The sequence below is a fragment of the Camelus ferus genome, chromosome 36 (genome assembly GCF_009834535.1).
Source record: "Camelus ferus isolate YT-003-E chromosome 36, BCGSAC_Cfer_1.0, whole genome shotgun sequence".
NCBI lineage: Eukaryota > Metazoa > Chordata > Mammalia > Artiodactyla > Camelidae > Camelus > Camelus ferus.
In genome coordinates this window covers 27,925,802-27,953,541 of record NC_045731.1, presented here as the reverse complement: position 1 = coordinate 27,953,541, position 27,740 = coordinate 27,925,802, and positions in this window count along the sequence as shown.

Genomic DNA, 27,740 nt, shown 5'->3' with positions numbered 1-27,740 from the left:
TCCAATAGAACCACTAGCTTATAAACTCTTAGTGTTTTCCAGGGCGGGATGCGAGGGAAACTAGGGGTACGGCTTGAAAGCCAAGTAGCCAGGATTGCCCAGAAATTGACTGTAGGGTTAATTAGCGGGCTTCTCCGAGACAGAGAGAAACTGTGCCCCCAGGGATCCTGTGGTGTTGGTCTCCACACCTCCACCAAGCAAAGACATGTTCCGGAATTTTGAGTGTGTGTTGTACCTCCAAAAGGCAGCAGAGCGGGTCTTCTGATAGAATCACTAATATTGTCATCCCTAGGTGTTTTCTAAGGCCGTTCTTCAAAGGAAAGCTGGTAGTTAGTCTGGGAAGCGAAGAAGTATAGAGTGCCTCCCCATTGGAAGTGGAGTTAATTAGGCGACTTCTCCAAACCTGGGAACAGCTGTAACACCAGAAAAATGCCTGGAGTGTATTTTTCTACACCATCACACACACAAATATTTGTTCTGCTATCCTGTCTGTGCGGAGTATTCTACAACTTTCAGCAGCGCCTGGGTTCTAGTAGCACCAGTATTTAGTTTTCCATGTTTTTTTCACAGGCCTGGCTGCGAGGTAAAGCTGTGGGCTTGGCTGTAATTCGTAGCAGCAGTGAGTTATTCCCCTTGAGAATTTGAGGAAATTTTCCGACGTCACACAGCCTTGGAACACCTAAGCCCCCTGATACATGCTTGGATTTTGTTTACCCATCTCCATTCAGACACACAAATGTTTCTTCTTTTATCCTAGTTGTGGGAAGGTTCCTACAACTGTAGGTAGAGACTGGGTTCCATTACAACCAATAACATATTTTACCTGTGTGTTTTCCCAGGCCGGGCTGCGTGTGAAAGCTTGGGTTTGGGCTGGAAATCCAAGTAGCAGCAAGTGCCCCAAAATGGACTATTGAGGTAATTAGCGGAGTTGGCCCTAAAAGGGAAAATCTTGGGCGCCAGCAATGAGTGTGCTCTGGGGCTTCACAATTCGCAACAAGCAATTCCGTGTTCCGGAATCCTGAGTGTTTGGAGGTTCCTCCAACATACAGCAGCACCCTGGTTCTGATAGAATGATTTAGATTGTCATCCCTGGGTGTTTTCCACGGTCGGGCTGCAAGGGAATGCTAGGATTAGGGCTGGATATCGAAGAAGAAGAGAGTGCTTCCCCATGGGCAGTTGAGTTATTTAGCCAAAATTTCTCATCCTGCGAACAACTGCAACCCAGTAACATGCCTTAATGTGTTTTCCTATGCCACCACACACACAAAGCTGTGTTCTGTTTTCCTTACTGTAGGGATGTTTCTACAACTGTCAGGAGCGCCTTAGTTCTTATAAAAACTGTAGCTTAATTTCCCTGAGTGTTTCCACAGGCTGGGATACGAGGGAACGCTGGGGGTTGGGCTGGAATCCAAGCAACTGCAAGGGACTCCCCATGGACAGTGGATGTAAATATCCTAACTCCCACAACCTAGGAACGCCTATACAACCTGAAACATGCGTGGATTTAATTTACCCATCTAAATCAGACACTCAAAGTATTGTTGTGTTATTCTGAGTTTGGGAAGTTTCCTACAAATGTCTCCAGCACCAGGGTCCCAATAGAAACCTAGCTTATTATCACTGAGTGTTTTACAAGGCCGGGTGGCGAGTACAAACTGGGGGATAGACTGAAAATCTAAGAAGCAGCGAGTGCCCCAAGATGCACTGTGGAGTTAATTAGCGGACTTCTCACTAACAGGGACAAATCTGTGACCCCATCCATCTGCGTGGATTGGGGTTCCACAACTCCCCAAACTCAAAGACGTGTTAGAGAATCCTGAAGGTTTGGAGGTTCCTCCAAAAGCCAGCAACTCCGGGGTTTTTATAGAATCACTTAATTGTCATCCATGGGTTTTTCACTTGTCCGGGCTGCAAGGGAAAGCTGGGAGTTGAGTTTGAAAACGAAGAAGAAGACAGTGCCACCCCACGGGCACTGAAGGAATCTAGCTGACATCTCCCAACCTGGGAAAACCTGGATCCCCAGAAAAATGCCTGGAGTGTGTTTTCCTACTCCATCACACACAGAAAGCTATGTTCTGTTATTCTGAGTGTTCGAAGGTTTCCACAATATTCAGCAGGGCATGAGTTCATATATCACCAATAGCTACTTTTCCCACTGTGTTACCCCAGGCCGGGCTAGAAGGGAAACATGGGGGTTGGGCTGGAAATCCAAGTAGCAGAGAGTGCCCCTAGATGAACTATGGAGGTAATTAGCGGACTTGGACCTAAACGGGAAAATCTTGGGCCCCAGGAATGATTGTGCTGAGGGGCTTCAAAATTCGCACCAAGCAAATCCGTGTTCCGGAATCCTAAATGTTTGGAGGTTCCTCCAATATATAGCAGCACACTTGTTCTGACAGAATGATTTAGTTAGTCATCCCTGGGTGTTTTCATAACCCGGGTTGCAAGGGAAAGCTGGGAGTAGGGCTGGAAAACGAATAAAACAGAGTGCCTCCCCATGGGCTGTGGAGATACTTAGCCAAAGCCTCCCAACCTGGTTACACCTGCACCCCAGATTCATGCATGGATTGTGTATTCCTACTCCATCACACACACAAAGAAGTGTTCTGTTACCCTGTGTATGGGGAGGTTTCTACAACTGTCAGCAGCGCCTGGGTTCTAATAGAAACTTAAGCTAAATTTCTTGACTGTTTTCTCTGACTGTTTTGCAAAGGAGACTGGGGGATGTGATGGAAATCCAATCAGGAGCGATTAACTCCCCTTGGGCATTAATGGGAATAATCTGACCTCCCCAAACCTAGGAAAACCTGTACCCCATGAAACATGCGTGGAGTTTTTCCATCTCAATCAGACACAAAATAAGTGTTCTGTTATCCTGCATGTGCGGAGCATCCTACAAAGGTCTGCAGTGGCTGGGTTCCAATAGAACCACTAGCTTATAAACTCTTAGTGTTTTCCAGGGCGGGATGCGAGGGAAACTAGGGGTACGGCTTGAAAGCCAAGTAGCCAGGATTGCCCAGAAATTGACTGTAGGGTTAATTAGCGGGCTTCTCCGAGACAGAGAGAAACTGTGCCCCCAGGGATCCTGTGGTGTTGGTCTCCACACCTCCACCAAGCAAAGACATGTTCCGGAATTTTGAGTGTGTGTTGTACCTCCAAAAGGCAGCAGAGCGGGTCTTCTGATAGAATCACTAATATTGTCATCCCTAGGTGTTTTCTAAGGCCGTTCTTCAAAGGAAAGCTGGTAGTTAGTCTGGGAAGCGAAGAAGTATAGAGTGCCTCCCCATTGGAAGTGGAGTTAATTAGGCGACTTCTCCAAACCTGGGAACAGCTGTAACACCAGAAAAATGCCTGGAGTGTATTTTTCTACACCATCACACACACAAATATTTGTTCTGCTATCCTGTCTGTGCGGAGTATTCTACAACTTTCAGCAGAGCCTGGGTTCTAGTAGCACCAGTATTTAGTTTTCCATGTTTTTTCACAGGCCTGGCTGCGAGGTAAAGCTGTGGGCTTGGCTGTAATTCGTAGCAGCAGTGAGTTATTCCCCTTGAGAATTTGAGGAAATTTTCCGACGTCACACAGCCTTGGAACACCTAAGCCCCCTGATACATGCTTGGATTTTGTTTACCCATCTCCATTCAGACACACAAATGTTTCTTCTTTTATCCTAGTTGTGGGAAGGTTCCTACAACTGTAGGTAGAGACTGGGTTCCATTACAACCAATAACATATTTTACCTGTGTGTTTTCCCAGGCCGGGCTGCGTGTGAAAGCTTGGGTTTGGGCTGGAAATCCAAGTAGAAGCAAGTGCCCCAAAATGGACTATTGAGGTAATTAGCGGAGTTGGCCCTAAAAGGGAAAATCTTGGGCGCCAGCAATGAGTGTGCTCTGGGGCTTCACAATTCGCAACAAGCAATTCCGTGTTCCGGAATCCTGAGTGTTTGGAGGTTCCTCCAACATACAGCAGCACCCTGGTTCTGATAGAATGATTTAGATTGTCATCCCTGGGTGTTTTCCACGGTCGGGCTGCAAGGGAATGCTAGGATTAGGGCTGGATATCGAAGAAGAAGAGAGTGCTTCCCCATGGGCAGTTGAGTTATTTAGCCAAAATTTCTCATCCTGCGAACAACTGCAACCCAGTAACATGCCTTAATGTGTTTTCCTATGCCACCACACACACAAAGCTGTGTTCTGTTTTCCTTACTGTAGGGATGTTTCTACAACTGTCAGGAGCGCCTTAGTTCTTATAAAAACTGTAGCTTAATTTCCCTGAGTGTTTCCACAGGCTGGGATACGAGGGAACGCTGGGGGTTGGGCTGGAATCCAAGCAACTGCAAGGGACTCCCCATGGACAGTGGATGTAAATATCCTAACTCCCACAACCTAGGAACGCCTATACAACCTGAAACATGCGTGGATTTAATTTACCCATCTAAATCAGACACTCAAAGTATTGTTGTGTTATTCTGAGTTTGGGAAGTTTCCTACAAATGTCTCCAGCACCAGGGTCCCAATAGAAACCTAGCTTATTATCACTGAGTGTTTTACAAGGCCGGGCTGCGTGTACAAACTGGGGGATAGACTGAAAATCTAAGAAGCAGCGAGTACCCCAAGATGCACTGTGGAGTTAATTAGCGGACTTCTCACTAACAGGGACAAATCTGTGACCCCATCCATCTGCGTGGATTGGGGTTCCACAACTCCCCAAACTCAAAGACGTGTTAGAGAATCCTGAAGGTTTGGAGGTTCCTCCAAAAGCCAGCAACTCCGGGGTTTTTATAGAATCACTTAATTGTCATCCATGGGTTTTTCACTTGTCCGGGCTGCAAGGGAAAGCTGGGAGTTGAGTTTGAAAACGAAGAAGAAGACAGTGCCACCCCACGGGCACTGAAGGAATCTAGCTGACATCTCCCAACCTGGGAAAACCTGGATCCCCAGAAAAATGCCTGGAGTGTGTTTTCCTACTCCATCACACACAGAAAGCTATGTTCTGTTATTCTGAGTGTTCGAAGGTTTCCACAATATTCAGCAGGGCATGAGTTCATATATCACCAATAGCTACTTTTCCCACTGTGTTACCCCAGGCCGGGCTAGAAGGGAAACATGGGGGTTGGGCTGGAAATCCAAGTAGCAGAGAGTGCCCCTAGATGAACTATGGAGGTAATTAGCGGACTTGGACCTAAACGGGAAAATCTTGGGCCCCAGGAATGATTGTGCTGAGGGGCTTCAAAATTCGCACCAAGCAAATCCGTGTTCCGGAATCCTAAATGTTTGGAGGTTCCTCCAATATATAGCAGCACACTTGTTCTGACAGAATGATTTAGTTAGTCATCCCTGGGTGTTTTCATAACCCGGGTTGCAAGGGAAAGCTGGGAGTAGGGCTGGAAAACGAATAAAACAGAGTGCCTCCCCATGGGCTGTGGAGATACTTAGCCAAAGCCTCCCAACCTGGTTACACCTGCACCCCAGATTCATGCATGGATTGTGTATTCCTACTCCATCACACACACAAAGAAGTGTTCTGTTACCCTGTGTATGGGGAGGTTTCTACAACTGTCAGCAGCGCCTGGGTTCTAATAGAAACTTAAGCTAAATTTCTTGACTGTTTTCTCTGACTGTTTTGCAAAGGAGACTGGGGGATGTGATGGAAATCCAATCAGGAGCGATTAACTCCCCTTGGGCATTAATGGTAATAATCTGACCTCCCCAAACCTAGGAAAACCTGTACCCCATGAAACATGCGTGGAGTTTTTTCCATCTCAATCAGACACAAAATAAGTGTTCTGTTATCCTGCATGTGCGGAGCATCCTACAAAGGTCTGCAGTGGCTGGGTTCCAATAGAACCACTAGCTTATAAACTCTTAGTGTTTTCCAGGGCGGGATGCGAGGGAAACTAGGGGTACGGCTTGAAAGCCAAGTAGCCAGGATTGCCCAGAAATTGACTGTAGGGTTAATTAGCGGGCTTCTCCGAGACAGAGAGAAACTGTGCCCCCAGGGATCCTGTGGTGTTGGTCTCCACACCTCCACCAAGCAAAGACATGTTCCGGAATTTTGAGTGTGTGTTGTACCTCCAAAAGGCAGCAGAGCGGGTCTTCTGATAGAATCACTAATATTGTCATCCCTAGGTGTTTTCTAAGGCCGTGCTTCAAAGGAAAGCTGGTAGTTAGTCTGGGAAGCGAAGAAGTATAGAGTGCCTACCCATTGGAATTGGAGGTAATTAGGCGACATCTCCAAACCTGGGAACAGCTGTACCCCCAGAAACATGCCAGGAGTGTATTTTCCTACACCATCATACACACAAAAATTTGTTCTGCTATCCTGAGTGTGGGGAGGATTCTACAAAATTCAGCAGCGCCTGGGTTCTAGTAGCACCAGTATTTTGTTTTCCGTGAGTGTTTTCACAGGCCTGGCTGCGAGGTAAACTGTGGGATTGGCTATAGTTCGTAGCAGCAGCGAGTTACTGCCCATGAGAATTTGAGGAAATTTTCCGACGTCCCACAGCCTTGGAACACCTAAGCCCCCTGATATATGCTTGGAGTTTGTTTAATCAACTCCATCAGACACACAAATATTTCTTCTATTATCCTAGCTGTGGGAAGTTTTCTATAACGGTAGGTAGAGACTGGGTTCCATTACAACCAAAAACATATTTTCCTTGTGTGTTTCCCCAGGCCGGGCTGCGAGGGAAAGCTTGGGTTTGGGCTGGAAATCCAAGTAGCTAGGAGTGCCCCGAGATGGACTATTGAGGAAATTAGCGGACTTGGCCCTAAAAGTGAAAAACTTGTGCCCCCAGCCATGTGTGGTTTTTTGCCTTCAAAATTATTCCAAGCATTGCCGTGTTTGGGAATCCTGTGTTTGTGGAATTTCCTACAACAGACTGCAGCACCTGGTTCTGATAGAAACTTTAGCTACATTTCCTGATTGTTTTCTCAGGCTGGTTTGCAAAGGAAACTGGGGCATGTTCTGGAAAGCCAAGCAGGAGCGAGTACTTCCCCATGGGCTCTAGTGGGTGAATCTGACCTCCCACAACCTAGGAAAACCAGTACACACTGAAACATGCGTGTAGCTTTTACCATCTCAATGAGACCCAAAAATTTTTTCTGTTATCCTGCGTGTGCGGAGGTTCCTACAACGGTCTGCAGTGCTTGAGTTCCAATAGAACCATTAACTTATTTTCTCTGAGTGTTTTCCAGGGCGGGTTGCGAGGGAAAGCAGTGGGATCGGCTGGAAATCCAAGTAGCAACGAGTGCCCAGAGATTGACTGTAGAGGTAATTAGCAGACTTCTCATAAACAAGGAAAATCTGTGATCCGATTCATCTGTGTGGTGTGGGGCTCCACACCTCCCCCAAGCAAATACTTGCTCCGGAATTTTGAGTCTGTGTTGTGCCTCCAAAAGACAGCAGCGCCGGTTTTCTCATAGAATCACTAATATTGTCATCACTTGGTGTTTTCTTAGGCCGGGCACTAAGGGAAATTTGGGAGATGGTCTGCAAAGCGAAGAAGTATAGATTCCCTCCCCATTGGCAGTGGAGGTATTCAGGCGATATCTCCAAACCTGGGAACAGCTGTAACCCCAGAAATATGCCTGGAGTGTATTTATCTACACCAAGACACACACAAAGATGTGTTCTGCTATACTGAGTGTGGGGAGGATTCTACAAATATCAGCAGCGCCTGGGTTCTAATAGCACCAGTCTTTTCTTTTCCGTGAGTTTTTTCACACACCTAGCTGCGAGGTAAATCTGTGGGCTTGGCTGTAATTCGTAGCAGAAGCGAGTTATTCCCAATGAGAATTTGAGGTAATTTCCGGACGTCCAACAGCCTTGGAACAACTGTTCCACCTGAAACATGCGTGGAGTTTGTTTACCCATCTCCATCAGACACACAAAGATTTCTTCTGTTATCCCAGATGTGGGAAGGAGCCTACAACTGTAGGTAGCGACTGGGTTCCAATACAACCAATAGCATATTATCTCTGAGTGTTTTCCCAGGCCGGCCTGCTAGGGAATGCGGTGCTTGCGCTGGGAAGCCATGTATCAGCAAGTGACCCGAGATGGACTGTGGAGGTAAATAGCGGACATCTCCCTAACAGGGAACTACATGTGCCCCCAGCCATCTCTGTGGTGTGGGTCTCCAAAGCTACCCCCATGCATAGCAGTGATCCTGAATCCTAAGCGCCTGGAAGTTCCTAAATAAGACAGCAGCATCGTAGCTCTGATAAAATCACTTAGACTGTCATCCCTGGGTATAATCCAAGACTGGGATGCAAGGGAAAGTTGGGAGTTGGGCTTGAAAACGAAGAAGAAATCATTGTATCCCCATGGGCAGTGAAGGAATCTAGACGACATCTCCCAACCTGGGAAAAACTGGATCCACAGAAAAATGCCTGGGGTGTGTTTTACTGCTCCATCACACACAGCAAGATGTGCTGTGCTATCATGAGTGTTCGAAGTTTCACACAATTGCCAGCAGCGCATTTTTTCTAATAGCACTTGTAGATACTTTACACTGTGTGTTTCCCAGGCCGGGCTGCAAGGAAATCCTGGGGTTTGGGATGGGAATCCAAGTAGCAGCGAGTGCCCCACGATTGTCTGTAGAGGAAATTATCGGACTTCTACCTAACAGGGAAAAACTTGTGCCCTCAGACATGTGTGTGGAGTGGGGCTTCACAATTCCCCAAAGCAAAGACGTGTTTGTTAATCCTGAGTGTTTGGAGGTTCCTCCAACATACAGCAGCGCCCTGGTTCTGATAGAATGATTTAGTTTGTCATCCCTGGGTGTTTTCCACGGTCGGGCTGCAAGGGAATGCTAGGATTAGGGCTGGATATCGAAGAAGAAGAGAGTGCTTCCCCATGGGCTGTGGAGGTAATTAGCCAACATTTCACATCCTGCGAACACCTGCACCCCAAAGACATGCCTTACTGTGTTTTCCTACTCCATCACACACAGAAAACTGTGTTCTGTTTTCCTTAGTTTAGGGAGGTTTCTACAAATGTCAAGAGAGCCTTAGTTCTTATAGAAACTGTAGCTTTTTTCCCTGAGTGTTTTCACAGGCCGGGATGCGAGGGAACGCTGGGGGTTGGGCTGGAATCCAAGCAATTGCAAGGGACTCCCCATGGACAGTGGATGTATATATCCTAATTCCCGCAACCTAGTAACGCCTATACAACCTGAAACATGCGTGGACTTAGTTTACCCATCTAAATCAGACACTCAAAGTATTGTTCTGTTATTCTGAGTGTGGGGAGGTTCTTACAATTGTCTGCAGCACCTGGGTTCCAATAGAAACCTAGCTTATTATCACTGAGTGTTTTACAAGGCCGGGCTGCGAATGAAAACTGGGGGATAGACTGAAAATCTAAGAAGCAGCGAGTGCCCCAAGATGCACTGTGGAGTTAATTAGCGGACTTCTCCCTAACAGGGACAAATCTGTGACCCCATCCATCTGGGTGGATTGGGGTTCCACAACTCCCCACACTCAAAGACGTGTTCCAGAATCCTGAAGGTTTGGAGGTTCCTCCAACAGACAGCAACGCCGGGGTTGTGACAGAATCACTGATTTGTCATCCATGGGGGTTTCCCTTGTCCAGGCTGCAAGGGAAAGCTGGGATTTGGGCTTTAAAACGAAGAAGAATACAGTGCCTCCCCATGGGCACTGATTGAATCTAGCCGACATCTCCCAACCTGGGAAAACCTGGATCCTCAGAAAAATTCCTGGATTGTGTTTTCCTACTCCATCACACACAGAAAGATATGTTCTGTTATCCTAAGTGTTCGAAGATTTCCACAATTGTCAGCAGGGCATGGGTTCGATTAGCACTAATATCTTCTTTTCTCTCTGTGTTAGCCCAGGCCATGTTGCAAGGGAAACAAGGGGGTAAGGCTGGAATTCCAAGGAGAAGCGGTTGCCCCAGATGGACTGCAGAGCTAATTAGCGGACTTCTCCCTAACAGGGAAAAACTTGTGCCTCCAGCCATGTGTGTGGATTGGGGATTCCAAACTCTTCCAAGCAAAGCCGTGTTTGGGAATCTTGTGTGTGTGGAAGTTCCTACAACAGACTGCGGCACCTGGGTCCTGATAGAAACTTTAGCTACATTTCCTGATTGTTTTCACAGGCTGGGTTCCTTAGGGAACTGTTGGATGGGCTGGAAAGCCAAGCAGGAGCGAGTACTTCCCCATGGGCTGTAGTGGGATGTATCTGACCTCCCACAACCTAGGAACACCAGTACACCCTGAAACATGCGTGGAGCTTTTACCATCTCAATGAGACACAAAAAAAATTTTCTGTTATCCTGCATGTGCGGAGGTTCCTATAACGGTCTGCAGTGCTTGTGTTCCAATAGAACCATTAACTTATTATCTCTGAGTGTTTTCCAGGGCGGGTTTCGAGGGAAAGCTGGGGGTTCGGCTGGAAAGCCAAGTAGCAACGAGTGCCCAGAGATTGACTGTAGAGGTAATTAGCAGACTTCTCATAAACAAGGAAAATCTGTGATCCCCGGCATCTGTGTGGTGTGGGGTTCCACACTTCCCCCAAGCCAAAGCTTGCTCCGGAATTTTGAGACTCTGTTGTACCTCCAACAGCCAGCAGCGCCGGGTTTCTGATAGAATCACTAATATTGTCATCCCTAGGTGTTTACATAGGCCGGGCTGTAAAAGAAATTTGGGTGATGGTCTGCAAAGCGAAGAAGTATAGATTGCCTACCCATTGGCAGTGGAGGTAATTAGGCGACATCTCCATACCTGGGAACAGCTGTACCCCCAGAAATATGCCTGGGGTGTATTTTTCTAGTCCATCACACACACAAAGATGTGTTCTGCTATCCTGAGTATGGGGAGGTTTCTACAAATATCAGCAGCCCCTGGGTTCTAATAGCACCTGTATTTTATTTTCCGTGAGTGTTTTCACACGCCTAGCTGCCAGGTAAAACTGTGGGTTTGGCTGTAATTCGTAACAGCAGTGAGATACTCCCCATGAAAATTTGAGGTAATTTTCCGACGTCCCACAGCCTTGGAACAAATGTGCCCCCTGAAACATTCTTGGAGTTTGTTTACCCATCTCCATCAGACACACAAAGATTTCTTCTTTTATCCCACATGTGGGAAGGAGCCTACAACGGTAGGTAGAGCCTGGGTTCCAATACAACCAATATCATATTATCCCTGAGTTTTTTCCCAGGCCGGCCTGCTAGGGAATGCTGCGCTTGTGCTGGAAAGCCATGTAGCAGCGATTGACCCGAGATGGACTGTGGAGGTAATTAGCGGACATCCCCATAACAGGGAAAATCCTGTGCCCCCAGCCATCTCTGTGGTGTGGGTCTCCAAAGCTACCCTCAAGCATAGCCATGATCCAGAAACCTAAGGTTCTGGAAGTTCCTAAAACAGACAGCAGCATCGTAGCTCTGATAAAATCAATTAGACTGTCATCCCTGGGTATAATCCAAGACCGGGATGCAAGGGAAAGTTGGGTGTTGGGCTTGAAAACGAAGAAGAAGTCAATGCATCCCCATGGGCAGTGAAGGAAACTAGCCGACATCTCCCAAACTGGGAAAAACTGGATCCCCAGAAAAATGCCTGGGGTGTGTTTTACTACTCCATCACACACAGAAAGATATGCTCTGTTATCATGAGTTTTCGAAGTTTTCCACAATTGTCAGCAGCGCATTTGTTATAATAGCACCAGTAGATAATTTTCCCTGTGTGTTTCCCCAGGCCGGGCTGCAAGGGAATCCTGGGGGTTGGGATGGAAATCCAAGTAGCAGCGGGTGCCCCACGATGGTTTGTAGAGGAAATTATCAGACTTCTACCTAACAGGGAAAAACTTGTGCCCTCAGCCATGTGTGTTAAGTCGGGCTTCACAATTCCCCCAAGCAAAGACGTGTTTGTTAATCCTGAGTGTTTGGAGGTTCCTCCAACATACAGCAGCGCCCTGGTTCTGATAGAATGATTTAGTTTGTCATCCCTGGGTGTTTTCCACGGTCGGGCTGCAAGGGAATGCTTGGATTAGGGCTGGATATCGAAGAAGAAGAGAGTGCTTCCCCATGGGCTGTGGAGGTAATTAGCCAACATTTCACATCCTGCGAACACCTGCACCCCACTGACATGCCTTACTGTGTTTTCCTACTCCATCACACACACAAAACTGTGTTCTGTTTTCCTTAGTTTAGGGAGGTTTCTACAAATGTCAAGAGAGCCTTAGTTCTTATAGAAACTGTAGCTTTTTTTCCCTGAGTGTTTTCACAGGCCGGGATGCGAGGGAACGCTGGGGGTTGGGCTGGAATCCAAGCAATTGCAAGGGACTCCCCATGGACAGTGGATGTATATATCCTAATTCCCGCAACCTAGTAACGCCTATACAACCTGAAACATGCGTGGATTTAGTTTACCCATCTAAATCAGACACTCAAAGTATTGTTCTGTTATTCTGAGTGTGGGGAGGTTCTTACAATTGTCTGCAGCACCTGGGTTCCAATAGAAACCTAGCTTATTATCACTGAGTGTTTTACAAGGCCGGGCTGCGAATGAAAACTGGGGGATAGACTGAAAATCTAAGAAGCAGCGAGTGCCCCAAGATGCACTGTGGAGTTAATTAGCGGACTTCTCCCTAACAGGGACAAATCTGTGACCCCATCCATCTGGGTGGATTGGGGTTCCACAACTCCCCACACTCAAAGACGTGTTCCAGAATCCTGAAGGTTTGGAGGTTCCTCCAACAGACAGCAACGCCGGGGTTGTGACAGAATCACTGATTTGTCATCCATGGGGGTTTCCCTTGTCCAGGCTGCAAGGGAAAGCTGGGATTTGGGCTTTAAAACGAAGAAGAATACAGTGCCTCCCCATGGGCACTGATTGAATCTAGCCGACATCTCCCAACCTGGGAAAACCTGGATCCTCAGAAAAATTCCTGGATTGTGTTTTCCTACTCCATCACACACAGAAAGATATGTTCTGTTATCCTAAGTGTTCGAAGATTTCCACAATTGTCAGCAGGGCATGGGTTCGATTAGCACTAATATCTTCTTTTCTCTCTGTGTTAGCCCAGGCCATGTTGCAAGGGAAACAAGGGGGTAAGGCTGGAATTCCAAGGAGAAGCGGTTGCCCCAGATGGACTGCAGAGCTAATTAGCGGACTTCTCCCTAACAGGGAAAAACTTGTGCCTCCAGCCATGTGTGTGGATTGGGGATTCCAAACTCTTCCAAGCAAAGCCGTGTTTGGGAATCTTGTGTGTGTGGAAGTTCCTACAACAGACTGCGGCACCTGGGTCCTGATAGAAACTTTAGCTACATTTCCTGATTGTTTTCACAGGCTGGGTTCCTTAGGGAACTGTTGGATGGGCTGGAAAGCCAAGCAGGAGCGAGTACTTCCCCATGGGCTGTAGTGGGATGTATCTGACCTCCCACAACCTAGGAACACCAGTACACCCTGAAACATGCGTGGAGCTTTTACCATCTCAATGAGACACAAAAAAATTTTCTGTTATCCTGCATGTGCGGAGGTTCCTATAACGGTCTGCAGTGCTTGTGCTCCAATAGAACCATTAACTTATTATCTCTGAGTGTTTTCCAGGGCGGGTTTCGAGGGAAAGCTGGGGGTTCGGCTGGAAAGCCAAGTAGCAACGAGTGCCCAGAGATTGACTGTAGAGGTAATTAGCAGACTTCTCATAAACAAGGAAAATCTGTGATCCCCGGCATCTGTGTGGTGTGGGGTTCCACACTTCCCCCAAGCCAAAGCTTGCTCCGGAATTTTGAGACTCTGTTGTACCTCCAACAGCCAGCAGCGCCGGGTTTCTGATAGAATCACTAATATTGTCATCCCTAGGTGTTTACATAGGCCGGGCTGTAAAAGAAATTTGGGTGATGGTCTGCAAAGCGAAGAAGTATAGATTGCCTACCCATTGGCAGTGGAGGTAATTAGGCGACATCTCCATACCTGGGAACAGCTGTACCCCCAGAAATATGCCTGGGGTGTATTTTTCTAGTCCATCACACACACAAAGATGTGTTCTGCTATCCTGAGTATGGGGAGGTTTCTACAAATATCAGCAGCCCCTGGGTTCTAATAGCACCTGTATTTTATTTTCCGTGAGTGTTTTCACACGCCTAGCTGCCAGGTAAAACTGTGGGTTTGGCTGTAATTCGTAACAGCAGTGAGATACTCCCCATGAAAATTTGAGGTAATTTTCCGACGTCCCACAGCCTTGGAACAAATGTGCCCCCTGAAACATTCTTGGAGTTTGTTTACCCATCTCCATCAGACACACAAAGATTTCTTCTTTTATCCCACATGTGGGAAGGAGCCTACAACGGTAGGTAGAGCCTGGGTTCCAATACAACCAATATCATATTATCCCTGAGTTTTTTCCCAGGCCGGCCTGCTAGGGAATGCTGCGCTTGTGCTGGAAAGCCATGTAGCAGCGATTGACCCGAGATGGACTGTGGAGGTAATTAGCGGACATCCCCATAACAGGGAAAATCCTGTGCCCCCAGCCATCTCTGTGGTGTGGGTCTCCAAAGCTACCCTCAAGCATAGCCATGATCCAGAAACCTAAGGTTCTGGAAGTTCCTAAAACAGACAGCAGCATCGTAGCTCTGATAAAATCAATTAGACTGTCATCCCTGGGTATAATCCAAGACCGGGATGCAAGGGAAAGTTGGGTGTTGGGCTTGAAAACGAAGAAGAAGTCAATGCATCCCCATGGGCAGTGAAGGAAACTAGCCGACATCTCCCAAACTGGGAAAAACTGGATCCCCAGAAAAATGCCTGGGGTGTGTTTTACTACTCCATCACACACAGAAAGATATGCTCTGTTATCATGAGTTTTCGAAGTTTTCCACAATTGTCAGCAGCGCATTTGTTATAATAGCACCAGTAGATAATTTTCCCTGTGTGTTTCCCCAGGCCGGGCTGCAAGGGAATCCTGGGGGTTGGGATGGAAATCCAAGTAGCAGCGGGTGCCCCACGATGGTTTGTAGAGGAAATTATCAGACTTCTACCTAACAGGGAAAAACTTGTGCCCTCAGCCATGTGTGTTAAGTCGGGCTTCACAATTCCCCCAAGCAAAGACGTGTTTGTTAATCCTGAGTGTTTGGAGGTTCCTCCAACATACAGCAGCGCCCTGGTTCTGATAGAATGATTTAGTTTGTCATCCCTGGGTGTTTTCCACGGTCGGGCTGCAAGGGAATGCTTGGATTAGGGCTGGATATCGAAGAAGAAGAGAGTGCTTCCCCATGGGCTGTGGAGGTAATTAGCCAACATTTCACATCCTGCGAACACCTGCACCCCACTGACATGCCTTACTGTGTTTTCCTACTCCATCACACACACAAAACTGTGTTCTGTTTTCCTTAGTTTAGGGAGGTTTCTACAAATGTCAAGAGAGCCTTAGTTCTTATAGAAACTGTAGCTTTTTTTCCCTGAGTGTTTTCACAGGCCGGGATGCGAGGGAACGCTGGGGGTTGGGCTGGAATCCAAGCAATTGCAAGGGACTCCCCATGGACAGTGGATGTATATATCCTAATTCCCGCAACCTAGTAACGCCTATACAACCTGAAACATGCGTGGATTTAGTTTACCCATCTAAATCAGACACTCAAAGTATTGTTCTGTTATTCTGAGTGTGGGGAGGTTCTTACAATTGTCTGCAGCACCTGGGTTCCAATAGAAACCTAGCTTATTATCACTGAGTGTTTTACAAGGCCGGGCTGCGAATGAAAACTGGGGGATAGACTGAAAATCTAAGAAGCAGCGAGTGCCCCAAGATGCACTGTGGAGTTAATTAGCGGACTTCTCCCTAACAGGGACAAATCTGTGACCCCATCCATCTGGGTGGATTGGGGTTCCACAACTCCCCACACTCAAAGACGTGTTCCAGAATCCTGAAGGTTTGGAGGTTCCTCCAACAGACAGCAACGCCGGGGTTGTGACAGAATCACTGATTTGTCATCCATGGGGGTTTCCCTTGTCCAGGCTGCAAGGGAAAGCTGGGATTTGGGCTTTAAAACGAAGAAGAATACAGTGCCTCCCCATGGGCACTGATTGAATCTAGCCGACATCTCCCAACCTGGGAAAACCTGGATCCTCAGAAAAATTCCTGGATTGTGTTTTCCTACTCCATCACACACAGAAAGATATGTTCTGTTATCCTAAGTGTTCGAAGATTTCCACAATTGTCAGCAGGGCATGGGTTCGATTAGCACTAATATCTTCTTTTCTCTCTGTGTTAGCCCAGGCCATGTTGCAAGGGAAACAAGGGGGTAAGGCTGGAATTCCAAGGAGAAGCGGTTGCCCCAGATGGACTGCAGAGCTAATTAGCGGACTTCTCCCTAACAGGGAAAAACTTGTGCCTCCAGCCATGTGTGTGGATTGGGGATTCCAAACTCTTCCAAGCAAAGCCGTGTTTGGGAATCTTGTGTGTGTGGAAGTTCCTACAACAGACTGCGGCACCTGGGTCCTGATAGAAACTTTAGCTACATTTCCTGATTGTTTTCACAGGCTGGGTTCCTTAGGGAACTGTTGGATGGGCTGGAAAGCCAAGCAGGAGCGATTACTTCCCCATGGGCATTAAGGGGAATAATCTGACCTCCCACAACCTAGGAACACCAGTACACCCTGAAACATGCGTGGAGCTTTTACCATCTCAATGAGACACAAAAAAAATTTTCTGTTATCCTGCATGTGTGGAGGTTCCTATAACGGTCTGCAGTGCTTGTGTTCCAATAGAACCATTAACTTATTATCTCTGAGTGTTTTCCAGGGCGGGTTTCGAGGGAAAGCTGGGGGTTCGGCTGGAAAGCCAAGTAGCAACGAGTGCCCAGAGATTGACTGTAGAGGTAATTAGCAGACTTCTCATAAACAAGGAAAATCTGTGATCCCCGGCATCTGTGTGGTGTGGGGTTCCACACTTCCCCCAAGCCAAAGCTTGCTCCGGAATTTTGAGACTCTGTTGTACCTCCAACAGCCAGCAGCGCCGGGTTTCTGATAGAATCACTAATATTGTCATCCCTAGGTGTTTACATAGGCCGGGCTGTAAAAGAAATTTGGGTGATGGTCTGCAAAGCGAAGAAGTATAGATTGCCTACCCATTGGCAGTGGAGGTAATTAGGCGACATCTCCATACCTGGGAACAGCTGTACCCCCAGAAATATGCCTGGGGTGTATTTTCCTAGTCCATCACACACACAAAGATGTGTTCTGCTATCCTGAGTATGGGGAGGTTTCTACAAATATCAGCAGCCCCTGGGTTCTAATAGCACCTGTATTTTATTTTCCGTGAGTGTTTTCACACGCCTAGCTGCCAGGTAAAACTGTGGGTTTGGCTGTAATTCGTAACAGCAGTGAGATACTCCCCATGAAAATTTGAGGTAATTTTCCGACTTCCCACAGCCTTGGAACACCTAAGTCCCCGGATACATGCTTGGAGTTTGTTTAATCAACTCCATCAGACACACAAATATTTCTTCTATTATCCTAGCTGTGGGAAGCTTTCTATAATGGTAGGTAGAGACTGGGTTCCATTACAACCAATATCATATTTTCCTTGTGTGTTTCCCCAGGCCGGGCTGCGAGGGAAAGCTTGGGTTTGGGCTGGAAATCCAAGTAGCTAGGAGTGCCCCGAGATGGACTATTGAGGAAATTAGCGGACTTGGCCCTAAAAGTGAAAAACTTGTGCCCCCAGCCATGTGTGGTTTTTTTGCCTTCAAAATTATTCCAAGCATTGCCGTGTTTGGGAATCCTGTGTTTGTGGAATTTCCTACAACAGACTGCAGCACCGGGGTTCTGATAGAAACTTTAGCTACATTTCCTGATTGTTTTCTCAGGCTGGTTTGCAAAGGAAACTGGGGCATGTTCTGGAAAGCCAAGCAGGAGCGAGTACTTCCCCATGGGCTGTAGTGGGATGAATCTGACCTCCCACAACCTAGGAACACCAGTACACCCTGAAACATGCGTGGAGCTTTTACCATCTCAATGAGACCCAAAAAAGTTTTTCTGTTATCCTGCGTGTGCGGAGGTTCCTAAAACGGTCTGCAGTGCTTGTGCTCCAATAGAACCATTAACTTATTATCTCTGAGTGTTTTCCAGGGCGGGTTTCGAGGGAAAGCTGGGGGTTCGGCTGGAAATCCAAGTAGCAACGAGTGCCCAGAGATTGACTGTAGAGGTAATTAGCAGACTTCTCATAAACAAGGAAAATCTGTGATCCCCGGCATCTGTGTGGTGTGGGGTTCCACACTTCCCCCAAGCCAAAGCTTGCTCCGGAATTTTGAGACTCTGTTGTACCTCCAACAGCCAGCAGCGCCGGGTTTCTGATAGAATCAATAATATTCTCATCACTAGGTGTTTTCTTAGGCCGGGCACTAAGGGAAATTTGGGAGATGGTCTGCAAAGCGAAGAAGTATAGATTCCCTCCCCATTGGCAGTGGAGTTAATCAGGCGATATCTCCAAACCTGGGAACAGCTGTAACCCCAGAAATATGCCTGGAGTGTATTTATTTACACCAAGATACACACAAAGATGTGTTCTGCTATACTGAGTGTGGGGAGGATTCTACAAATATCAGCAGTGCCTGGGTTCTAATAGCATCAGTCTTTTCTTTTCCATGAGTTTTTTCACACGCCTAGCTGCCAGGTAAAACTGTGGGTTTGGCTGTAATTCGTAACAGCAGTGAGATACTCCCCATGAAAATTTGAGGTAATTTTCCGACGTCCCACAGCCTTGGAACAAATGTGCCCCCTGAAACATTCTTGGAGTTTGTTTACCCATCTCCATCAGACACACAAAGATTTCTTCTTTTATCCCACATGTGGGAAGGAGCCTACAACGGTAGGTAGAGCCTGGGTTCCAATACAACCAATATCATATTATCCCTGAGTGTTTTCCCAGGCCGGTCTGAGAGGGTAATCTGGGGGTTGGGCTGGAAAGCCAAGCAGGAGCGAGTGCCTCCCCATGGGCATTTTAGGAAATTACCCGTACTCCCACTAACTAGGAACACCTTAACCCCCTGAAACACGCGTGGGGTTTGTTTACCAAACTGCATGAGACACACAAATAGGTGTTCTCTTTTCCTGTGTGTGGGGAGTATCCTACAATGTTCGGCAGCACCTGGGTTCCAATAGAACCACTGGCTTATAATCCCTGTTTGTTTTCCCAGGCCGGCCTGCGAGGAAATGCTGCGCTTGCACTGGAAAGCCATGTAGCAGCGAGTGACCCGAGATGGAATGTGGAGGTAATTAGCGGACATCTCCCTAACAGGGAAAGACCTGTGCCCCCAGCCATCTCTGTGGTGTGGGTCTCCAAAGCTACCCCGAATCATAGCCGTGATCCAGAATCCTAAGTTTCTGGAAGTTCCTAAAATAGACAGCAGCATCGTAGCTCTGATAAAATCACTTAGACTGTCATCCCTTGGTATAATCCAAGACCGGAATGCAAGGGAAATTTGGAAGTTGGGCTTGAAAACGAAGAAGAAGTCAATGCATCCCCATGGGCAGTGAAGGAATCTAGCCGACATCTCCCAAACTGGGAAAAACTGGATCCCCAGGAAAATGCCTGGATTGTGTTTTCCTACTCCATCACACACAGAAAGATATGTTCTGTTATTGTGAGTGTTCGAAGATTTTACAATTGTCAGTAGGGCATCGGTTCGAATAGCACCAATAACTTCTTTTCCCTCTGTGTTACCCCAGGCCGGGCTGCAAGGGAAACATGGGTGTTGGGCTGGGTATCCAATTTGCAGCGAGTGCCCCAAGATGGACTATGGAGGTAATTAGCGGACTTGGCCCTAAAAGGGAAAATCTTGGGCCCCAGGATTGAGTGTGCTCTGAGGCTTCCCAATTCGCACCATGCAAATCCGAGTTCCGGAATCCTGAGTGTTTGGAGGTTCCTCCACACATACAGCAGCACACTGGTTCTGATAGAATGAGTTAGTTTGTCTTCCCTGAGTGTTTTCCTAACCCGGGTTGCAAGGGAAAGCTGGGAGTAGGGCTGGAAATTGAAGAAAACAGAGTGCATCTCCATGGGCTGTGGAGATACTTAGCCAACGTCTCCCAAACTGGTTACACCTGCACCACAGATACATGCATGTACTGTGTATTCCTACTCCATCTCACACAAAGAAGTGTTCTGTTACCCTGTGTATGGGGAGGTTTCTACAACTGTCAGCAGCACCTGGGTTCTAATAGAAATTTTAGCTATATTTCCTGACTGTTTTCTCTGAACTGGGTTGCAAGGGAAACTGGGGGATGGGATGGAAATCCAAGCAGGAGCGATTACCTCCTCATGGGCATTAATGGGAATAATCTGACCTCCCCCAACCTAGGAAAACCTGTACCCACTTAAACATGCGTGGAGTTTTTACCATCTGAATCAGACACAAAATAAGTGTTCTGTTATGCTGCGTGTGTGGAGCTTCCTACAACGGTCTGCAGTGCTTGGGTTCCAATAGAACCACTAGCTTATAATCCCTGAGTGTGTTCCAGGGGGGGCTGCGAGGGAAACTGGGGGTTCGGCTGGAAAGCCAATTAGCCATGATTGCCCAGATATTGACTGTAGATGTAATTAGCGGACTTCTCCCGGACAGAGAGAAACTGTGCCCCCAGGCATATTGTGGTGTTTGTCTCCATACCTCCACCAAGCAAAGCCATGTTCCGGAATTTTGAGTGTGTGTTGTACCTCCAACAGTCAGCAAAGAGGGGGTTCTGATAGAATCGCTAATATTGTCATCCCTATGTGTTTCCTAAGGCCGGGCTTCAAAGGAAAGCTGGGAGTTGGTTTGGAAAGCGAAGAAGTATAGAGTGCCTCCACATTGGAATCGGGGGTAATTAGGTGACATCTCCCATCCTGGTAAAAGCTGTACCCCCAGAAACATGCCTGGAGTGTGTTTTCGAACTCCATCACAAACAGAAAGATATGTTCTGTTATCCTGAGTGTTCGAAGGTTTCCAAAATTGTCCGCAGGGCATGGGTTCGAATAGCACAAATAGCTTCTTTTCCCTCTGTGTTTACCCAGGCCGGGCTGCAAGGGAAACATGGGGATTTGGGCTGGAAACCAAGTCGCAGCGGGTGCCCGAGAAGGACTGTAGATCTAATTAGCGGACTTATATCTAACAGGGAAAAATTGAGCCCCCAGCCATGTTTGTGTATTGGGGCTTCAAAACTCTTCCAAGCAAAGCCGTGTTTGGGAATCCTGTGTGTGTGGAAGTTCCTACAACAGACTGCAGCACCGGGGATCTGATAGAAATTTTAGCTACATTTCCTGATTGTTTTCTCAGGCTGGGTTGTAAAGGAACCTGGGGAATGGGCTGGAAAGCAAAGCAGGTGCGAGTACGTCCCCATGGGTTGTAGTGGGATGTATCTGACCTCCCAAAACCTAGGAACACCAGTACACCCTGAAACATGCGTGAAGCTTTTACCATCTCAAAGAGACACAAAAATTTTTTCTGTTATCCTGCGTGTTCGGAGGTTCCTACAACGGTCTGCAGTGCTTGAGTTCCAATAGAACCATTAAATTATTATCTCTGAGTGTTTCCCTCGGCGGGCTGCGAGGGAAAGCTGGGGGTTCGGCTTGAAAGCCAAGTAGCAACGAGTGCCCAGAGATTGACTGTAGAGGTAATTAGCGGACTTCTCACAGAGAGAAATGTGCCCCCAGGAATCTTGTGGTGTTTGTATCCACACCTCCACCAAGCAAAGCTATGTTCCAGAATATTGAGATTGTATTGTACCTCCAACAGGCAGCAGCGATGGGTTTCTCATAGAATCACTAATATTGTCATCACTAGGTGTTTTCTTAGGCCGGGGTGTAAGGGAAATTTGGGAGATAGTCTGCAAAGCGAAGAAGTATAGATTGCCTCCCCATTGGCATTGGAGGATATTAGGCGACATCTCCAAACCTGGGAACAGCTGTACCACCAGAAATATGCCTGGAGTGTATTTTTCTTCACCATCAAACACACAAAGATGTGTTCTGCTATCCTGAGTGTGGGGAAAATTCTACAAATATCAGCAGCTTCTGGGTTCTAATAGCACCAGTATTTTCTTTTCCGTGAGTGTTTTCACACACGTAGCTGCGAGGTAAAGCTGTGGGTTTGGATGAATTTCGTAGCAGCAGTGAGATACTCCCCATGAGAATTTGAGGTAATTTTCCGACGTCCCACAGCATTGGAACAACTGTGCCCCCTGAAACATGCGTGGAGTTTGTTTACCCATCTCCATCAGACACACAAAGATTTCTTCTGTGATCCCAGATGTGGGAAGGAGCCTACAACGGTAGGTAGCTACTGGGTTCCAATACAACCAATAGCATATTATCCCTGAGTGTTTTCCCAGGCCAGGCTGAGAGGGAAAGATGGGGGGTGGGCTGGAAAGCCAAGCAGGAGCGAGTGCCTCCCCATGGGCATTGGAGGGAATCACCCGAACTCCCAATAACAAGCAACACCTTAACCCCTGAAACACACGTGGAGATTTTTACGAAACTTCATGAGACACACAAAGAAGTGTTCTCTTTTCCTGGGTGTGGGAAGTATCCTATAATGTTCTGCAGTACCTGGGTTCCAATAGAACCACTGGCTTATTATCCCTGATTATTTTCCCAGGCCGGCCAACGAGGGAATTCTGCGCCTGCGTTTTAAAGCCATGTAGCATCGAGTGACCCGTAATTGACTGTGGAGTTTATCAGCGGACATCTCCATAACAGGGAACAACCTGTGCCCCCAGCCATCTCTGTGGTGTGGGTCTCCAAAGCTACCCCCAAACATAGCCGTGATCCTGAATCCTAAGCTTCTGGAAGTTCCTAAAAAAGACAGCAGCATCGTAGCTCTGATAAAATCAATTAGACTGTCATCCCTGGGTATAATCCAAGACCAGGATGCAAGGGAAAGTTGGGAGTTGGGCTTGAAAATGAAGAAGAAGTCAATGCATCAACATGGGCAGTGAAGGAATCTAGCCGACATTTCCCAACATGGGAAAACCTGGATCCCGAGAAAAATGCCTGGAATGTGTTTTACTACACCATCACACACAGAAAGTTGTGCTCTGTTATCATGAGTGTTCGAAGTTTTCGACAATTGTCAGCAGCGCATGTGTTCTAAAAGCACCATGAGATACTTTTCCATGTGTGTTTCCCCAGGCCGGGCTGCAAGTGGATCATGTGGTTTGGGATGGAAATCCAAGTAGCAGCGAGTGCACCACGATGGTCTGTAGAGGTAATTAGCGGACTTCTACCTAACAGGGAATAACTTGTGCCCTCAGCAATGTGTGTTTAGTGGGGCTTCACAATTCCCCCAAGCAAAGACGTGTTTGTTAATCCTGTGTGTGTGGAGGTTCCTCCAACAGACAGCAGCGCCGGGGTTCTGATAGAATCACTTAGTTTGTCATCCCTGGGTGTTTTCCTAACCCGGGCTGCAAGGGAAAGCTGTGAGTAGGGCTGGAAAACGAAGAAAAACAGAGTGACATCCCACGGTCTGTGGAGATACATAGCCAACGTCTCACAGCCTGGTTCCACCTGCACCCCAGATACATGCATGGACTATGTTTCCTACTGAATCACACACACAAAAAAGTGTTCTGTTAAACTGTGTATGGAGAAGTTTCTACAACTGTCAGCAGCGCCTGTGTTCTAATAGAAAATTTAGCAAAATTCCCTGACTGTTTTCTCTGACTGTGTTGCAAGGGAAACTGGGGGGTGGGATCTAAATCCAAGCAGGAGCGATTATCTCCCCATGGGCATTAATGGGAATAATCTGACCTCCCCAACCTAGGAAATCCTCTAACCCCTGAAACATGCGTGTAGTTTTTACCATCTCAATCATACACAAAATATGTTTTCTGTTATCCTGCGTGTGCGGAGCTTCCTACAATGGTCTGCAGTGCCTGGGTTCCAATAGAACCACTAGCTTATAATCTCTGAGTGTTATACAGGGCGGGCTACGAGGGAAACTGGTGGTTGGTCTGGAAAGCCAAGTAGCCAGGATTGCCCAGAAATTGACTGTAGAGGTAATGAGCGGAATTCACCCAAACAGAGAGTAACTGTGCCCCCAGGCATCTTGTGGTGTTGGTCTCCATACCTCCACAAAGCAAAGCCAAGTTCCGGAATTTTGAGTGTGTGTTGTACCTCCAACAGGCAGCAGAGCGGGGGTTCTGATAGAATCGCTAATATTGTCATCCCTAGGTGTTTCCTTAGGCCGGGCTTCAAAGGAAAGCTGGAAGTTGGTCCGGAAAGCGAAGAAGTATAGAGTGCCTCCCCATTGGAAGTGGAGTTAATTAGGCGACTTCTCCAAACCTGGGAACAGCTGTAACACCAGAAAAATGCCTGGAGTGTATTTTTCTACACCATCACACACACAAATATTTGTTCTGCTATCCTGTCTGTGCGGAGTATTCTACAACTTTCAGCAGCGCCTGGGTTCTAGTAGCACCAGTATTTAGTTTTCCATGTTTTTTTCACAGGCCTGGCTGCGAGGTAAAGCTGTGGGCTTGGCTGTAATTCGTAGCAGCAGTGAGTTATTCCCCTTGAGAATTTGAGGAAATTTTCCGACGTCACACAGCCTTGGAACACCTAAGCCCCCTGATACATGCTTGGATTTTGTTTACCCATCTCCATTCAGACACACAAATGTTTCTTCTTTTATCCTAGTTGTGGGAAGGTTCCTACAACTGTAGGTAGAGACTGGGTTCCATTACAACCAATAACATATTCTACCTGTGTGTTTTCCCAGGCCGGGCTGCGTGTGAAAGCTTGGGTTTGGGCTGGAAATCCAAGTAGCAGCAAGTGCCCCAAAATGGACTATTGAGGTAATTAGCGGAGTTGGCCCTAAAAGGGAAAATCTTGGGCGCCAGCAATGAGTGTGCTCTGGGGCTTCACAATTCGCAACAAGCAATTCCGTGTTCCGGAATCCTGAGTGTTTGGAGGTTCCTCCAACATACAGCAGCACCCTGGTTCTGATAGAATGATTTAGACTGTCATCCCTGGGTGTTTTCCACGGTCGGGCTGCAAGGGAATGCTAGGATTAGGGCTGGATATCGAAGAAGAAGAGAGTGCTTCCCCATGGGCAGTTGAGTTATTTAGCCAAAATTTCTCATCCTGCAAACAACTGCAACCCAGTAACATGCCTTAATGTGTTTTCCTATGCCACCACACACACAAAGCTGTGTTCTGTTTTCCTTACTGTAGGGATGTTTCTACAACTGTCAGGAGCGCCTTAGTTCTTATAAAAACTGTAGCTTAATTTCCCTGAGTGTTTCCACAGGCTGGGATACGAGGGAACGCTGGGGGTTGGGCTGGAATCCAAGCAACTGCAAGGGACTCCCCATGGACAGTGGATGTAAATATCCTAACTCCCACAACCTAGGAACGCCTATACAACCTGAAACATGCGTGGATTTAATTTACCCATCTAAATCAGACACTCAAAGTATTGTTGTGTTATTCTGAGTTTGGGAAGTTTCCTACAAATGTCTCCAGCACCAGGGTCCCAATAGAAACCTAGCTTATTATCACTGAGTGTTTTACAAGGCCTGGTGGCGAGTACAAACTGGGGGATAGACTGAAAATCTAAGAAGCAGCGAGTGCCCCAAGATGCACTGTGGAGTTAATTAGCGGACTTCTCACTAACAGGGACAAATCTGTGACCCCATCCATCTGCGTGGATTGGGGTTCCACAACTCCCCAAACTCAAAGACGTGTTAGAGAATCCTGAAGGTTTGGAGGTTCCTCCAAAAGCCAGCAACTCCGGGGTTTTTATAGAATCACTTAATTGTCATCCATGGGTTTTTCACTTGTCCAGGCTGCAAGGGAAAGCTGGGAGTTGAGTTTGAAAACGAAGAAGAAGACAGTGCCACCCCACGGGCACTGAAGTAATCTAGCTGACATCTCCCAACCTGGGAAAACCTGGATCCCCAGAAAAATGCCTGGAGTGTGTTTTCCTACTCCATCACACACAGAAAGCTATGTTCTGTTATTCTGAGTGTTCGAAGGTTTCCACAATATTCAGCAGGGCATGAGTTCATATATCACCAATAGCTACTTTTCCCACTGTGTTACCCCAGGCCGGGCTAGAAGGGAAACATGGGGGTTGGGCTGGAAATCCAAGTAGCAGAGAGTGCCCCTAGATGAACTATGGAGGTAATTAGCGGACTTGGACCTAAACGGGAAAATCTTGGGCCCCAGGATTGATTGTGCTGAGGGGCTTCAAAATTCGCACCAAGCAAATCCGTGTTCCGGAATCCTAAATGTTTGGAGGTTCCTCCAATATATAGCAGCACACTTGTTCTGACAGAATGATTTAGTTAGTCATCCCTGGGTGTTTTCATAACCCGGGTTGCAAGGGAAAGCTGGGAGTAGGGCTGGAAAACGAATAAAACAGAGTGCCTCCCCATGGGCTGTGGAGATACTTAGCCAAAGCCTCCCAACCTGGTTACACCTGCACCCCAGATTCATGCATGGATTGTGTATTCCTACTCCATCACACACACAAAGAAGTGTTCTGTTACCCTGTGTATGGGGAGGTTTCTACAACTGTCAGCAGCGCCTGGGTTCTAATAGAAACTTAAGCTAAATTTCTTGACTGTTTTCTCTGACTGTTTTGCAAAGGAGACTGGGGGATGTGATGGAAATCCAATCAGGAGCGATTAACTCCCCTTGGGCATTAATGGGAATAATCTGACCTCCCCAAACCTAGGAAAACCTGTACCCCATGAAACATGCGTGGAGTTTTTTCCATCTCAATCAGACACAAAATAAGTGTTCTGTTATCCTGCATGTGCGGAGCATCCTACAAAGGTCTGCAGTGGCTGGGTTCCAATAGAACCACTAGCTTATAAACTCTTAGTGTTTTCCAGGGCGGGATGCGAGGGAAACTAGGGGTACGGCTTGAAAGCCAAGTAGCCAGGATTGCCCAGAAATTGACTGTAGGGTTAATTAGCGGGCTTCTCCGAGACAGAGAGAAACTGTGCCCCCAGGGATCCTGTGGTGTTGGTCTCCACACCTCCACCAAGCAAAGACATGTTCCGGAATTTTGAGTGTGTGTTGTACCTCCAACAGGCAGCAGAGCGGGTCTTCTGATAGAAACACTAATATTGTCATCCCTAGGTGTTTTCTAAGGCCGTGCTTCAAAGGAAAGCTGGTAGTTAGTCTGGGAAGCGAAGAAGTATAGAGTGCCTACCCATTGGAATTGGAGGTAATTAGGCGACATCTCCAAACCTGGGAACAGCTGTACCCCCAGAAACATGCCAGGAGTGTATTTTCCTACACCATCATACACACAAAAATTTGTTCTGCTATCCTGAGTGTGGGGAGGATTCTACAAAATTCAGCAGCGCCTGGGTTCTAGTAGCACCAGTATTTTGTTTTCCGTGAGTGTTTTCACAGGCCTGGCTGCGAGGTAAACTGTTGGATTGGCTATAGTTCTTAGCAGCAGCGAGTTACTGCCCATGAGAATTTGAGGAAATTTTCCGACGTCCCACAGCCTTGGAACACCTAAGCCCCCTGATATATGCTTGGAGTTTGTTTAATCAACTCCATCAGACACACAAATATTTCTTCTATTATCCTAGCTGTGGGAAGTTTTCTATAACGGTAGGTAGAGACTGGGTTCCATTACAACCAAAAACATATTTTCCTTGTGTGTTTCCCCAGGCCGGGCTGCGAGGGAAAGCTTGGGTTTGGGCTGGAAATCCAAGTAGCTAGGAGTGCCCCGAGATGGACTATTGAGGAAATTAGCGGACTTGGCCCTAAAAGTGAAAAACTTGTGCCCCC